At 38.3% G+C, this 16,496-nt stretch overlaps 1 protein-coding gene across 2 annotated transcripts in view; it reads left to right on the top strand.

The window, feature by feature from the left end:
• Positions 1-16,496, top strand: part of Ttc29 (tetratricopeptide repeat domain 29) — a 478,601-nt gene that overhangs the window by 330,033 nt on the left and 132,072 nt on the right. For both annotated transcript variants that reach the window (XM_070022169.1, XM_070022170.1), the window contains one exon: positions 10,147-10,299. The gene's annotated coding sequence lies outside the window, so the exon portion shown is untranslated. The remainder of the gene's footprint in view (positions 1-10,146; positions 10,300-16,496) is intronic.

Raw genomic sequence — 16,496 nt, 5'->3', positions numbered from 1 at the left:
TGGCCAAAACAGCTCAGCTTGCTCAACTTCAGAACAAGTGATGACTATTTTCTGTCAGAATGGGAGTGTGTCTTTACATTCTCTCAACTACATTCTCCTTTGATTTTTCTCCTCCTCCTTTTACCTTTCCCTGTCTTTTCTAAAATGAATTTCCTAGTCCACCCAGCTTAGAAGAGACTACGTTCCACACTGGATTTGCCAGTTTGGTGAAGTTAAATGATTGAACTTAGCAGCACAGAACGCAGAGGTGAGCGATGATCCAAAGCCAAACCAACTTCTTAGCACCTTCTATTCTTTTGTCATTTAAATTAAAATTTCATTAATTACATTTGAAGTATATGTTTGATTAGACAGTGAAAGGCTTATGTTTCTATGAGTTTATCCATGTAGTCAAAAATTCTATTAAGTACTTTGTCAGTATACAACAATCATATACTAGAGCAAGCTACATTTTCATAATGCTGCATTCTTACACTCACAGCAATTACTGTATCCATATAAACAATGCTGCACCAGAAAGAGAGCTCAATAGCTACGGTGATACACTATCACATGAATCAATTTATTGCATATCAACACTGTGCAAATTACTATACTGCAAAAGGGGGCAGAGAGATAAAATCCTTTCCAGACTCTATCTGCACTCTATAATTCATTGGGACTAGAATGAAAGTGCCCACTCTCTCCATGCTGGGAAGAGAATTGCCAGAAGTAGTTGTGGGAGGAGCAGGTGGTTAGCGGAATTACTGAGGGAGGATCTGCCCTTTGCTCAGTCCATGTAATCAGAGATCGGAATGTTCTTAACCTTTCTTTTTTTCGGGTGGATGAACAACAAATTAGGAATTTTCAATTCCCTTCTCCCCAAGGACCCTCTCTTGCAGTGGTATTAGCAAGAAAGTGTTGTTCATCCAGGGTGATGTTAACTTTTTGTGAAATTAAGAGACCTTTATTTGAAAACAGCTTCTATAGCTAGAGGCATGGAATATAAGAAGTGTACTCCAGGCTGTAATAATTGCTGGCTGCCCTGGGAAATGGCTTCAAGGCCAGAGCAGTCAGGGCTCCACGCAAGCGCGTCCTCTAATTACTGGAAAACCTGTGTAGAGCCTCTATGTTAATCAGTCTCTCAGAGACTTCAGCTTTATATGCTTAGTGCAGATTCATGGCATTTTTCTTTTCCTGTTATTAAAACTGATATTTCACAGGGAAGAAACTATCTCCCGACAACTGTTAAAATGCAAAGTTTCCCTCATAAAAGAGAACTATAAGATTATTCTGAGAATATCCCATAGAGGATTCCAAACAAGGCTAAGAAACAACACATCAAAGGAGGAGGGGCAATCTTTTTTTTTTAAAAAGGCAACTGAGTCTAAAATATTAACAAAAGACTCAACAGTTGGCCCATAGAATCAAGAGGTTATAGTGTAATTAATTTAAGTGCTTGTTATAATTATGGAAATAAACATTTCATGCATAAATGCAAACCGAATTATACATAATTATGAAAGTACCAAACTAATTGGACCATTTGGTGGAACATAGCAGAAGCCAAATTGCCGTTTAAGCCAATGACACAGTGCTTTGCATGTGTTTTGCATGTGCATGGGAACTATTAATTAATACTGAAGAAGGGCATGTTTGGAAACCTGTACATCTGCCATATTGGAATTGCATTTCCTTTGTTGATTATACTGTACATTATGCATTAAGTAATATGAAATTTTGTGGAATGAATACAAGAAGAAGATGAACTGGCCATCCAAGTTTAACTAGGCGTAGATGACAACTGAAGGGACAGAAGTTTGATTTTCAAGGCCAGGTTTTGAGCCCACTCCCTATCTGCCACATTCTCAACGATGGGGCTGCCATAGGGCTGAGTGACAGGTATTGACAATCAGATCAAAATGAAGAGAAAATTGCACTCATATAAAACGGGGAACAGTGCGTATAAGCTTCTTCCTTAAGAAGCTTAAGTTTCAAAGTTGTTCTGAACCCTCCAAGATCCTTTTTGGCTTTTTTTTTTTTTAATGGGGCTTGAACTCTGGGCCTGGGCATTGTCCCTAAGCTCTTCAGCTTAATGCGAGTGCGCTACCACTTGAGCCACAGTGCCACTTCTGGTTTTCTGGTGGTTAATTGGAGATGAGACTCTCAGGGACTTTCCTGCCCAGGCTGGCTTTGAACGACGATCCTCAGATCTCAGCCTCCTGAGTAGCTAGGATTGTAGGTGTGAGCCACCAGTGCCCAGCTGGGTTTGTTTTTTAAGCTTTGTTTATTGTACCTTCTTTGTCATCCAGGTGTACCATATTGTTTTATGAAACTAAGATGATGCAAATCTTTATCATTTGTAGCCATATGTCGACATGTTTCCTACTTGGAAAAAGAAAATGAAAAGTACCACAATGTCAGAGTAAAACTATTCTTTCTACTTTCCTTCTGTTGATTTGAAATTCACATTCCTATACAGCAACTGGCTTCAAAGAAGAGAATCAATTCTTGAAATACTTACTGTTCATATTACCCGTGAGGCACATGCCATTTGTCCTCCACATGTTTTGACATACATATATGCACAAGATGGATTTATTTAAAGTCCCTGGAGAGTAGGAACCATGACTTTTGTTCTTTGACTTCTTAGTAACTGGTATATGTGTGCAGCGGTGTAGCCTCTGAGGACATTAAAAACTTCAATACCTCATATCTCCCTTCTCTCAGCTATTGAGATCATAAATGAGAACATTTATGGATGATCTGAAACTGTTTCCTTATACCTTGCTTAGATTCCTATTGGAAAATATTCCTCTTATAGAACTAAACATAAAAAATGTCCACCTTTCCTATGTATTCTTGTTATAACAGAAAGTAAGACACAGATAGAAACATAGGAAGCTGAAGAATTAATAAACAACCTAAAGCCATACCTGCTTTTGGTGCTAATGATTAAACGAGGGCCTTATGAATATCAAGTAAACACTCTACCACTGAGCTAACCTCCAGCCTCTTTCTCCACCTCTTCTGCCTCCTCTTCTTACCTCCTCTTCCTCCTCTTCCTTCTCTTCTTTCTTCCTTTCCTCCTTCTTCTCCTCTTCATTTTTGCAAAATAAAAGCCACTTTGCTTCCTTCTACTTCATCTAGTGAAAGTACACATCATGTGAACAAATAAAAAGAATTTTTGTCCATCCCAGGAATGTTGGGTTGTGGGAGCTTTTTCTTTCTTTTTTTTTTTTACTTAATAGTTTTTTTTTTGTTGAAATCTTTTTTATTTATTTGGTTTTTTTATTGTGAAAATACTGTACAGAGGGGTTACAATTACATGGGTAAGATAATGAGTACATTTCTTATCAAGCATTGTAACCTCCTCGTTTGTTTCCCCTTCCCATCCCTTCCCATCCTCCCCCTGCTTCCCCACCCAATCCTCCCCACTACCCTCCCCTTTTCTTCTGTCCAAGGGCATGCATGGAAGGCAATGTTTGAGGTGAAGAGTTTGAGTTAAAATTCAGTCGAGACTATAGCAAGAAAGAAAAACTTCTAACATATTTATAAGATGATTTCTTTGTTGCTTTGTATGCCCCTCCCCCATGGTATAACCCCTGTTTTCACTGTATTTTGATGTTGGTATAATTTGTGGAGGGGAAGGGAAAAAACAAATTGTTTAAATAGGGATACAGGTGGACCCATTGCAACAATGAGATGTACAAGACATTATGTCAAAAAACGAACTTTACAATTTTGACTGGGGGAGAATGGGGGGATGGGAGGGCAGGGATGGGAAGGGGAAACAAAGGAGGAGGTAACAATGCTTGATAAGAGATGTACTCATTACCTTGCTCATGTTATTGTAACCCCTCTGTATGGTATTTTCACAATTAAAAAAAACTTATTAATTTGAAAAAAAATTCAGTCGAGACTATGTGGTCACTTCTCTGAGCCTCAAAAATCTCCACTCAACAATGTGAATAGATCATGTAGTCCAAGGGACCAGTACTACCTGATCTGTGGGGGAACATTCAATAAACCACATGATTTTGCCAAGAAAAAATGCTGTAGAATACTATAAGATTTGTCCTTGTTTTCTAGCCAAAAAGTGTGTGTGTGTGTGTGTGTGTGTGTGTGTGTGTGTGTGTGTGTGTGTGTGTGTGTGTGTGTGTGTGTGTGTGTGTGTGTGTGTGTGTGTGTGTGTGTGTGTTGACTTAGGGCCTGAGTGCTATCCCTGTGCTTTTTGATCAAGCCTAGCACTCTACCACTTGAGCCACATTCTACTAATGGCTTCTTGATGATTAGTTAGAGATAAGAGTCTCAGGGACTTTCCTTAGAGGGCTGGCTTTGAACTATGATGCTCAGATCTCAGCCTCCTGAGTAGCTAGGATTGCAGACAGGAATCACAGTCACCTAGCTAGCCAATAAATTTTTTTAAAATATGTATAACAAATTGTACCTTCTGCAAATGTTCCTGATAAAATGGAATTGACCCTTTACAATTAGGCAGTCAAGTATACACACACACACACACACACACATACATACATACATATACATATACATATATATGCATGTATACGTATGTATGTATACATACATATATATATGCACACATATATATATGCTCATTCATGAACACTGATGACTGCTCTCAGTGAATTTAGAAAAAAATAATATATATGTGTATGTTTGCTGCATAGCTAAAAATATGAGTTTACATGTATATCCTGCTATCATTTAGAATTAACTTGTTCAGGGACAATTAATTGTGATCTTAATTTTCTTTCATCCAATTCTATTTAGTTCCTAGGTACATCATTGGTTGTGCAATGATTGTTGTAGTCAACAATAGATCACACCATCCTGTAGTGGTCCCAGGAGATTACATCACCTGCTGATGTCCCGGCTGTTTTAGTTTATGGAAGTACACTGTACAATATTTGCACAACTAAAAAAAATCCCAAATGATGCATCCCTGTCATTAAGTGAGGAGTGAGTATATACAAAATATTACACGAATATTACTGTGGCTGCCTGTTGCTAGAGTGACTTGTTTCTTGAATGTTTCATATTCTAGCATTTTTTCCCCTACCCAGTCCTCATGCCACCGCCATGCATTTGTCTTTTGTTTACATTGTCTGGTAATTTGGATATTTTTACTTGAGATTATTTGGCCTGTGTCAGGTATTCTTCTCCATGGTACCCTGGGTCTTGTATCTTCTTTTAAACTTCTCCTTTTTCCTTGCTTTCTTTTTTTATCAGATGTCATCCATTGCGCCTCAGTATTTTACCCTTGGGTGTTTCAATTATGCATGAAGGAGATCTGCCTCGTGCGTTTCCATTTTCAGTCTAAATAATGGCACACAGAATGAAAGCCTCTGTGTTTAACTTGGGGGACTTTGCCGGGCCAGGTTGCAGTTGAGCTTTCCCCTACTACCCGTCTTGGAGGGATCTTTAAATGAGAGGTCCTCTGCTCACCCTGCTCTGGGACTGACCAAGTTCCCATCAGGCTTTCCCAGCATTCTCTCCCATTTTCTAGCTAAGACTGTATTTCCATGTGTGTGAACTTATTACTACTGTGGTTGCTTTGAGCTTCCATTCAAACAAGACGCAGGTAGTTTAGTCATAGGTTCCCTAAGTCTGAAATGAGTAAATAGTGTTTCCAGCAGTGCCAGTAAACCATTAGTACTCTATGAGGCCCGTGCTTTAAATCAGTCACCTTTCTTTTTTCCCCCCAGGACTTGAGACTGATGTTGTTTTTGAGGAAATAGGAAAGAAATGGAAAAACGTCATCTCTGTTAGCATTAAAAGATCTGAGGGTCTTAGGCAGATTTGCAGAAGAGCAAAAAAGAAGCTGATGGTGGAAGTGAACTTTCTTTTGTGACACGCCAATGTGGCCAGAGTATAAACTCACACTCTCTCAACATCCCCAAGAAAAACTTGCTACTTTCTGCACTACACTTTATGTGTCTCCCACAGCCTGTAAATGAAACTCAAAAGTAAATGTAAAAGGATTGCATTTACCAGGATATTAAAGCTGTGATAAAAACTGATTATGAACCAGATATGGCAGCACATACCTATATAATCCTTGCACTGGGGAGGCTGAGACAGGAGGATTACAATTTGAGGTTAGCTAGGAACTACACAGCAAGTGCCTATCTCAAAACAAAATTAAATACAATAAGAACAAACTATTAAGCTACACATGTTAACAAGTCATTACCAATTAGTGAAGTAGATCTGAATGACTAATAAAATACCTGACTTCAAAAATTACAGCTTTGAACTAACACAAGTTTGAGTGTTCACTTCTGGGCATTGTTTTAATAAATAATCCTTTCAATCATACGTACAAAATGGATTTCGGCTAACCTATTTCATCTTTGTATTAGATAGAAGACCTCTTTGTTATCGATACAATTGAAGTAATGTGCAAATTAGGGAAATGCAACGCAAAATGTGGTTTAAGATGGCAACATAGAGTCATGCTCAGTTAGACAGTTTTCTAGTTGGCTGAGCATCAGCATATATGTACACAAACAAAGACAGTTATAACTTCACTAGACAATATGATCTTATGAGACATTGGGGCAGGAAGAGCCTTATTTGATTTTTTAAAAAAATCCTTGTTAATAGTTTAATTTTCCTCATTTTGCATAGCCCCACATGATACCTGCCGCTGTTGTGTAAACACCCCCTCATAACCAATCAACAGGAGTCTGGTGTAGGTTTTCCCTCTAGTCTATTTACACAAGAAACACACTCTGTGGCTGAGCCTGGTGAGCAGTGTCCTGACCTATTCCAGCTCTGCAGCCTTCAGAGAAGAGAATTTTCCAGGAATAGCCATGCCATCTGGTCACATGATCACAGAAGCCCACTCTGCAATATCACAGGAAGTGTGCCTAGAATCTGGAATCAGTGGCAGGAGCAAACAGAAACAAACACCAGGGAGGGAATAGTGTTTCCCAGGCACTTAGATTCTATAAGTCTGAAAATGTCAAAATATTTTTTTGGGGGGGGTCTGGTTGTGGGGCCTGAACTCTGGGCCTGGGCGCTGTCCCTCAGCTCTTCAGCTCAAGGCTAGTGCTCTACCACTTGAGCCACAGCGTACTTCGGCTTTTTTCTTTTTGCTTATGTGGTGCTGAGGAATCGAACCCAGGGCCTTAGGCATGCAAGGCAAGCACTCTACCACTGAGCCACCTTCCCAGCCCCTCAAAATATTTTTGCAAAGAGTGTATATAATCAAAATAGAGCTGTAAACTTTTCATTGCAAAAATAAGATCATTTTACACACACACACACACACACACACACACACACACACACACACACACACACACACACACCCCTTTAACTGTCACTAGTATAAAAGAAAGAAGATGGGAATGCAACAGCAAGACCAAAAAATGGTAATGGCATAGTTAAAGTACCCTTAGTTTTCTTGCTGGCCACTGCCACTGGATGTTTCTGTGTCATCCTCTTCATTAACATTCTCTTGGAACCTGATCTGAAGATCTCCCAGCTACTCATATTCAGTCTTGGGTGGGGCAGTGTAGAAATGTTTACGTTTCTTCATTCAGCAGCTTGTTATGGTCTGAATATGAAATGTCCCCACAGGCTTGTTTTGAACATCTGATTGTTGGCTTATAGAACTTTCTTGGAAGATGTTGAAAACTTTAGAAGGAGAGAGAGACCATGCTGGAGGAAGTCGGTCACTGGGGAGGGCGTGTCCTTGAGGGCTCAGGCCTAAGCCCTTCTCTCCTTCCTTCTTCACTTCCTATCTGCCCAGAGGTGACTCCTCCCTGCCATTTGCTGCTACTGCCATTAAGGTCTGCCTATTAGACCTAGGTCAATGGAGCCAAGGACTGGACTGAAATTCCAGAAACTGTGAGCTAAAATAAATCCTTCCTTGCCTCAAATACTTCACTACAGTAATGAAAAATCCGACTAGCACAGTCTTTAACCAAATAAAGTCTCCGTGTGTCCCTGAAATAAAAAATATCCAACACCTCTTTGGTTAGTGCCAGAGGAACCCTGTTGTCCTGTAAGGATATACCAGGAAAACCTCAAGAAACAGCAAATCAACACAAACTGGGTCTTGCCCACCTTCTAGCTAAATCTTTTCTCTTAAGAAACTTCATTGTCATTGAAATGGACCACTTATTACTGAATATGAGTTAAATGGGTTAAATGCAAGTTAAAGACAATGAACAAAATACTCATCTGCTTTATGATCTTCAGAGCTTCTAACCGAATGTGGATGAGTGGCAAAGTAAATACAAATCAATCATGAGTGAAAGCAAGACAGAACCAAACAACACCATTCCTCTTGGGAACTGTGCTTCAAAAAAAAAGAATGCAACCTGCTTAAACAAAGACTGAATATGAAAGACACAATTATTAGTTAAATCATCTTAATGAGATATACAGACCTATGTGCTCTTATATAGATAATTCATATGTAATTTTATTATCTCTCAAGGTTTAATTAAATCTGTGCCTTTTGGCTAACCAACAGCAATTAATAGGAGATGCTTATGTTCACACACTTATAAGAAATATTGATGTGGCCACCACCGAAATTCTAGTGGTTGTCTGTATGAAATACAAGGATAAACAATGGCATGGGAGGGTGTGTGTGTGTGTGTGTGTGTGTGTGTGTGTGTGTGTGTGTGAATGTGCAGAATTGAGTAGCTGAATGTCAGTTCAGAAGAACAACCCATGTGGGGAGTGTGTGTGTGTGTGTGTGTGTGTGTATGTGTGTGTGTGCATGCGTGCACGCACGCACAAATGTGATTCTGTGATTTACATAATGAAATCTAATGTTCTAGTTCTCCTCCCTGGTTTAGTGATGACATGAGTTCCTACAACTCATAACTTCCTGAGTAATAGAGATGGTAGAAGAATATTTGTACCTAACATTTACTCTTGGATGCTGGTTCCAACCTAAGCTTCTAATGACTTGAATCTCTTAGGAGATAGACCATTCTTTAATTAGGCCACTCTTGGTGGGCTCCTGGATGGGGTACATGTAGTCTAAAATTGTACCTTTACAGTAACATCTAGACTAGTGTTTGACCAAATATTGCAACTCCATGGCCTAGCCAAGTTGACACATAAGTTAAACATATATGAACCATCCTAACTTTGGAAAGTAAAACAAAGAAGTAGGAATGTTTATTTTACAATAGGAAACTAGAGATAGATGAGTATTCCAACAAGGCAAATATAATGAATGTCTTCTTTGGGTTTGACATTTTTCTGCATAGAACTTATTAGAAACAATTTGAATGGATTGAAAAGAAGAGGGGGAAAATGAATAACTTATTGGATTAATCTGAATTGCTCCATTGTCATTTTGGTTTTATGAATGTAAATTCACTTGCAGCAACTAAAACAGATGCAGTTGTCATCTACGAAGCATGAAACTGCAAAGTAAGAGAAGGGCACTTATCAAAGGCATGGAGAACTGAGTGTGTCATTTGTTTTATAACTTGTCATAAAATAAAGGATAACTGCTTGATCCTCAGCTTGGTGTCACCCGTTCAGGATAGCAAGATGACCATTTTTAAAGCCTTACTGTCTCTTGAGAATATAAAATCCAGGGAGGGAGAGAACCACGAATGACACAGATTCTGAATTATTCCTTATATATTTTGACAGTTGGAAAACCCCTTGGCAATGAAAGGATAAACATCAAGTCATTTCTGGTGGAAATTTGTTTCGCTTTGCTTTATGCCATCCTATGCTTCATTAGAAATAACTTGGAGGAAAGAATTTTTATATCTCAATCTATAATAAACTAAGGTTTGGGGGGAAAGGGAGAAGCCAGCCCTACCACCCCCAACCATGCAGAATAATCCAAGTAGCTCTGATTTGAACATGAAGTCAGATTCATTTGCAGAAATGATTCTGTGACTCAAGAAGACTTTCAAATCACCATCTACACCATTTCCTTCACTTAGTGATATTGAAATTATTTGGATACCCACAAAAGGACAGACAAGTGATGCTGAGGTTGGATCCTAGATGTCCTACAAAGAGACCCTTTGCCCCTGGCAGTTCACATGGTTGCCATATCATCTGCCTGGCAACAACCTACCAAGCTGGCAGAAAGTTTGGCCAACAAAAGGTACCATTGTGAACAATATATGCTTCTCTTCCCTTTAGGTACTGCAGCCTTTCTTGAGACACAAAGGTGAGCAAGTGGAAATGCTCTGGAATTCAACCCCATTTCCCACCTGTTCTATTTGTGAGTCTTTGGGCAAGATCTGAAATACACATTGGATCTTCAACCTGATACAACCCAGCAGCCTGAATGAGGTACTGAATATGACCATTTCTGCTTGGCAAATTAATTCTGGTAGCTTTCCATAGCTTTCTCTCCTGTTGTGTCGGTTGCAAGTTTCACAGCACTGTCCTGACAGAGCTTTAAGACAAAGAGAATATTCACACACACACACACACACACACACACACACACACACACACACACACACACACACATATCAGAGAGGGAATCTACTTCCATGATTTTTGGCCATCTGATTGCTTACTAGCAATGCTACAAGACATACAAGAGGAATTTTAAAGAATCAGTTGAGTTATAGAAATTCTCTCTGGGATACTTTGATTTAGCTAAGAGGAAAGTGGGATGTTTTGACTAAAAATGTAGTTGGGTCTTATTTGTAAGTATCAGTGGTCTATCTTGTCTCTTAAGTGGAGATCATACATTGTTTTTCTGGTACTGGCTTGGAGAGAGCCCTGCCCTTGTTAGAGTTGGCTGTTCTAGGGTCTTCCTTTAGTCAAGTAATTGCATCATCTCTTTGAATCACCTCAATTGTAATTTGGACTAGATGCTCTCAATATGTCTTGGAAAAAATCCTTCATTCCAATCAAGCTACTGGAAGTTACAGAAATGCACTTTTAACAAAAAGTCATTATAGCTGTCTAGAGTTCTTGTATTCAATATTTTATAAGGAACCCATCTGGATGGTAGGTGAACTTTTTGATCAGGAAATAGAGCTAGAAACTTCACCTTGCTTTCATTCATCCCTTACTTTACATGATACTTTCCCTACAGATGCTAGCCTATGGCTATTCTTGGGACTCTCTTTCATCTGCAGTGGCCTTCACTTCCATCCCCATTGCTGCATGAGGACGATCATTACTGTGAATAATGTCTTCCTCCCTCTAATTCAGGAACTTAGCTATAGAGTCCACCTCCCTTAGCATCTGAAGACTGCAGAGTATGCAAATGTTAACAACTGTTATTCCTATACAATTCACATTGATTCTGATATATATCTAGTTCTTACTCTAATTCAAACATGCTACCTGCCTCTCTTACTTCTTTATTATTGTTGTTCTACACTACCCTGTTGCTGTGTAAAATCTTTAACCAGAATACTCAATTTGGTTCTCTTCATTATTTTCTGGATTCCAGCACAGGAGGTATCTCATAGCTGTTTATGACTCACTTTGACTTTATCCTAATTTCCCTAATGATATCATATATATTTGTTCATGTGTAATCAATGTTTATAACTAACTGTACGTATGAATTGAAAAGACAAAGATTTTCAGAAAAAATCTTTAGTAGAGTCAATGCACATACTCTTCAATATCAGGTATTCATTTGCTATATAATACAATGTAGAATCATTTCATTCAAATGTAAGCACATGAGATGTAATTTAATTCTTCCCATAAAAATAGTGTTTATGACAGGTCACTATCTTCATTCCTCATAAATTGTTTATTATCTTTAAAAACTTTTGATACATCATTCTCAGATACTTTTTTTCACTTATTTTGAAATAATGATTACAGAATGAAACGGGCCGGTGCTCTTGACAGTTGCAGTGTTTTCACTCTGGTCCTCTGCAGGCAGGCATTCTTCCCTGTGCTACTCGAGTAGCTAGACCCTTTTCCCTCGTCACTTTTTTCCCATTCTGTTTTACTTTTTCCATCAAAATCCTTTGTTTTTGTTCTCTCTCTGAAGAGATCTACTGGAATTTCTAAAGATTTCAGACACATACCTCATACATGTGCCTTGAGAAATAGATGCAATGAAGGAAGTTTGATATCTTTATAATGATAATTTAATGGCTATACTACTTGATGTTAGAAAAATCCTCAAAGTAAAATAGTCAGAATGAGATTACAATGTGTGCAGTCATTAAGCATATCTGATAGGCACGATATGAATCATAGATTAAAATCTGTTCTGAGTTAAATTTCATGCATTAGCTTAAACAATCCTCTATAGGATAAATAGTGTCTTGGCCTAGATTTTGATTATTATCTTTCATTCAATCCCAAGAAGACCTTCAAACTTACTTGCCTCAGGCATTCGTAAGCTCCAGGTTTTTCACACTCATGAAAGAAAGATAAGAATCACTTTGGAGAAGTGGGAAATCCTCTAGCAAAAATCAGTGTGGGATTATATCTTTGTATCTTAACCAATCAATCTCACTTTGTTAAAAATATTAATTTATTTTTAAATCAGTTCACTTAACTCTTTAACCATAATCATTGGTACTAGGCTGGCTGCCATGTGTTAACATTAACTAAAAGATAAGGGAAGGTGCTGTAGGTCTGTGTGTATTCCACACACATTTTTGTATTCAAACCCTACCGCAAGGTGAGGACACAGCAAGAAACTGCCATGACATACATCACACAGCAAATCTCCTATCTTCACCTTGAACTTCCCAAGCCTCCAGAACTGATAGAAATCGAGCTCTGTGGCTTATCAGCTACCATTTTGTTGTGATATGTTAGAGAAGCCTGAACAGCCTAAGATACATGATGTAGTTTAAGTGGGTGCGGACCATCATTCCCAAAGATATAATCCCAAATACCATATTCTCCAATGTTGGAGTCTAGAATGACTAAATCCCTAAAGACTAAAATCCTGAAAGATCAAAATCCCACAATTACAATTCTGGGGAAAAAAATCTAAAAATACCTTTTTTTTTAAATTGAGTGTTCCTTGATAAGTTCTATGCTGCTTTGGTACACAGAAATCCCTTGTTTACACCTAGACACAACCGCGGACTTGGCAGAGTCAATGCTCATAGTCAAATGGCTTATTCTACTATGTGAACAATTGCTTTTAAGCCAATCATAAACTTCAATGGCTTCTGAGGCAAACACATTTTTAATTCAGTAGAATCTCTTAGAATTATATCAGCTGCAAGGAATGCCAATGCAGATAAGTGCTGTGGTTTTAGACTGAACTTTTTACTTTGCCATACCACATAGGAATACACTTATTTAAATTTTCTGTCAAATGCACTGAACTAAATGGGAACCAAAATCAAACAGACACAAACTTAATTGGTAAGCTGAACTTCACTTTTAGAAGTCTGAATGGCACCTAATTCCAAATCTGTCATCATAATTGAAGGTTTCAGTTGAAACCCATTTTCTTCCATAAGATCTACCAAACTGCCGAGTACAGGTGGCTCACACCTGTAATTCTAACTACTCAGGAGGCTGAGACCTGAGGGTCTTGGTTCAAATCCAGCCTGCCCATGAGACTCTTATCTCCAATAAACCACCAGAATACCAGAAGTGGTGCTGTGTCTCAAGTGGTAGAGCACTTGCCTTGAGCTGAAGAGCTGAGGGACAGCGCCCAGGCCCAGAGTTCAAGCCCCATGACAAAAAAAAAAAAAAAGTCCACTAACTCTTCCAAGTAAACATTTATGAAATATCCCTCTCACTTTTTCCAGTCATTAATACATAAACAAATCAATACATTCTAGAATTTTCAAATACAGCAAAGGGGTGTGAATTGTATGAAGCTGATCAGCATCAGTAGCGATTGCTTTGAAAGTGCCCTGTTGTCACTGTTTTTGATTTCAGAACCCTGTGTCTTGTATATACGTTTATCTAATTTGGGGATGGGAAGGGGAATCACAAAATGGTGAGACACAGGACAAAGGGTGAACCAATGCCACAACGATACTCACAAGACACTATGTTGAAAGTAAATTTGACAACTTAGGGGTGAGGAGAGTCGGGATGGGGAAAAGTAGGAGAAAATGAGGGAGGGGGTAACAATATTCAACAAGAAATGTACTCATTACTTATATAACTATCACCCCTCCGAACATCACCTTTACAATAAAATTTAAAACAAACAACAACAAAAAAGAAAATGTCATCCATTAGTCAAAGTGAAGCATGTGCTTTGTTAACTTTAATGGTAGAGATGCCATCAGCCTTCTTCAATCATCAAATCTCTAACCTAGAAAAGTATATCATTTAATGCGCCTTGTACCACATCAGCAAGTGTCTTTGGTTTAGAAGGCCACCAAGCTTGACACAATGTCTAACTTCCCCCTTTTCAATGAAGAAAGCAAACCATTGACCAAAAATTCTGCTGGCATGCACAGAATTAAAAGAGCTAGATGTCCTTAACAGATCAGAGCTTTGGCCTTCTGTGGTATTGTATTTCTCTAGGGACATACATGCCTAGATACCCTGTCATAGGGTGTCATACCTCGCGTTCTACGTGGTGCTTGAAGGACACGTGACAGAGTCGTGTTCATTCTTTGCCTTGCACTCTTTGTAGCAGTCATGGCATGGCCTCTTCTAGGCAATTCGTCATGGCATGGCCTCTTCTAGGCAATTCATACTTGTTACTGATATTAACTACAGGCTTATGTTCCCAAAACTACAATGAAATCTTTGTGACACAAGTCCTAAGAGACAAAAAAAAGTGAGCTATATTTGCAGATGATGATTATTGCTTATAATGGCTGAATGCTCATGTCTATTACAATAACCTTTATTTTAAAACATTTTTAAAATATTTTTTTTTATTTTTACAGCTCTCAATTTTATTTAAAAACCTCTTCCTCTCCCTGTTGATATATTGTTATTCATTGGCTCCAGGAGCTTCCATGAACTGCCTTTTTACTTTATTAAATAATCATCTGCTCTGCTTGCTGTGATGGCACTAATAGGGAAAAAAATGAAAAATATTTTCATTATAAATTTCATCAATATTTAGAAGAATATGCTGTTGGAAAGCATCTGTGGTTTTTCTTTCACAGTGTTCAGTTTTTTTCCCCATGCTCTGCAGTAGAAAGTGATGAAGAGGACTGAAATAAACACATTGAATGTCAAGCTCCTTGAAACTATTTGTCTCCTTTCAGTGTGTTATTGGAGCAGTGAACCTTGACACAAACATGCTTTTCTGAGATTTTGATGCTTAATGATTTGCACTGTGAATTATGTCTACTGAGAACCCTTACAATGGTGATTTATTTCATTTTTCTACCTTGCTGTCTCCTTCTCAGCTCATAGCCTCAGTGTCTTCAAAAGGACATGAGATTTGGGGAATTTTTGAAACTCACATATTTCAAGTTAGTCTTATTTTTTCATACTTGAAAACCAATAGTAATTATCAACTGACTTGATCATCACCATGTTCTACTTATACAAAAATACACATTCTTTCTGTGAATATTGTGAAAAATGTTGTGTGTAATTTATGCCTTTGTTGCTTGTGGTAGCCTCTGACTGAACTAGAACAGCCTAGTCTGGTATGCTTCTGCACCTTGAAGGGGACCTTTTCCAACAGAGCCTTTCCCACTTTAAGAGGAATTTTTAGATGAATTACAAAATACTATTATTACAGGGTGGGGATTGCAAAGAGCCAAACTGAGCAATGAGAAAAGCACGCCAAAGGTTTTAGGAGGCAGGGAGAAGTGATGGTTCCAGCATGACACAGGCCACTATTGGTCTTTCTAGAAAAGGGAAGGAAGGACGCTCACATTAGATACTGGTAATGGGCAAGTGCAAAAATTGGAGCAGCATATTAGTGATATGAAAGGTGCATGGGTTGGTTTGGATAGAAACTAAAACTTTCAGTGAGCTAAAACTTTAAAACAATTCCAGTTAAAAAGAAAAATACAGATTAGATGCTAAGCAAGGCATTTAGGTTTTCAATGACAAGTTCCTAATGCCTTTTGAGCTGCTAGGGTGGTCAGAGCCTCAGCTTCCAGTTTTGCTCTGTTCAGCTGTTGGCATGCCTGAGTCCTGAGCACACGGCCTGCCCCTTCTCCTTTATCCGTTGCCTTTCAGTTTACAAAGTTCCTCCAAACAGAGGGGACAAAGTTAGAATACTTAGTTCAGAAATTATTTCGTGATTCTATTTGATTGGTTTGTAAAGGGTGTTTTTGTAAGATTTTTGTTTTTGTTTTTCCAATCCTAAGCCTAAGCGTGGACACTGTCTCTGAGCTTTTTCAGTTCAAGGCTAGCACTGTACCGTTTGAGCTATATCTACTTCTGGCTCTTCTTAACTATAAAATATTTATGACAATTACAAGCGCATTATACATATTGATAAAAAATTATAAGAAGTCTTTCTACTCTACATTTAGTAAAATAATTGTTACTAGCAAGCATCAATAAGCAAAAGACCTTTTTAGTCTTACCTTAGAAATAACTAGTGTACTACAACTGTTTTAGGTGAGATCAATAAATATTGACTAAACTTCTCC

The sequence above is a fragment of the Dipodomys merriami genome, unplaced genomic scaffold (genome assembly GCF_024711535.1).
Source record: "Dipodomys merriami isolate MVZ:Mamm:240054 unplaced genomic scaffold, mDipMer1.0.p SCAF_15, whole genome shotgun sequence".
NCBI classification, from domain to species: domain Eukaryota; kingdom Metazoa; phylum Chordata; class Mammalia; order Rodentia; family Heteromyidae; genus Dipodomys; species Dipodomys merriami.
Note: the sequence above shows the minus strand (reverse complement) of the source record. Positions and strands in the feature narration are given on the sequence as shown.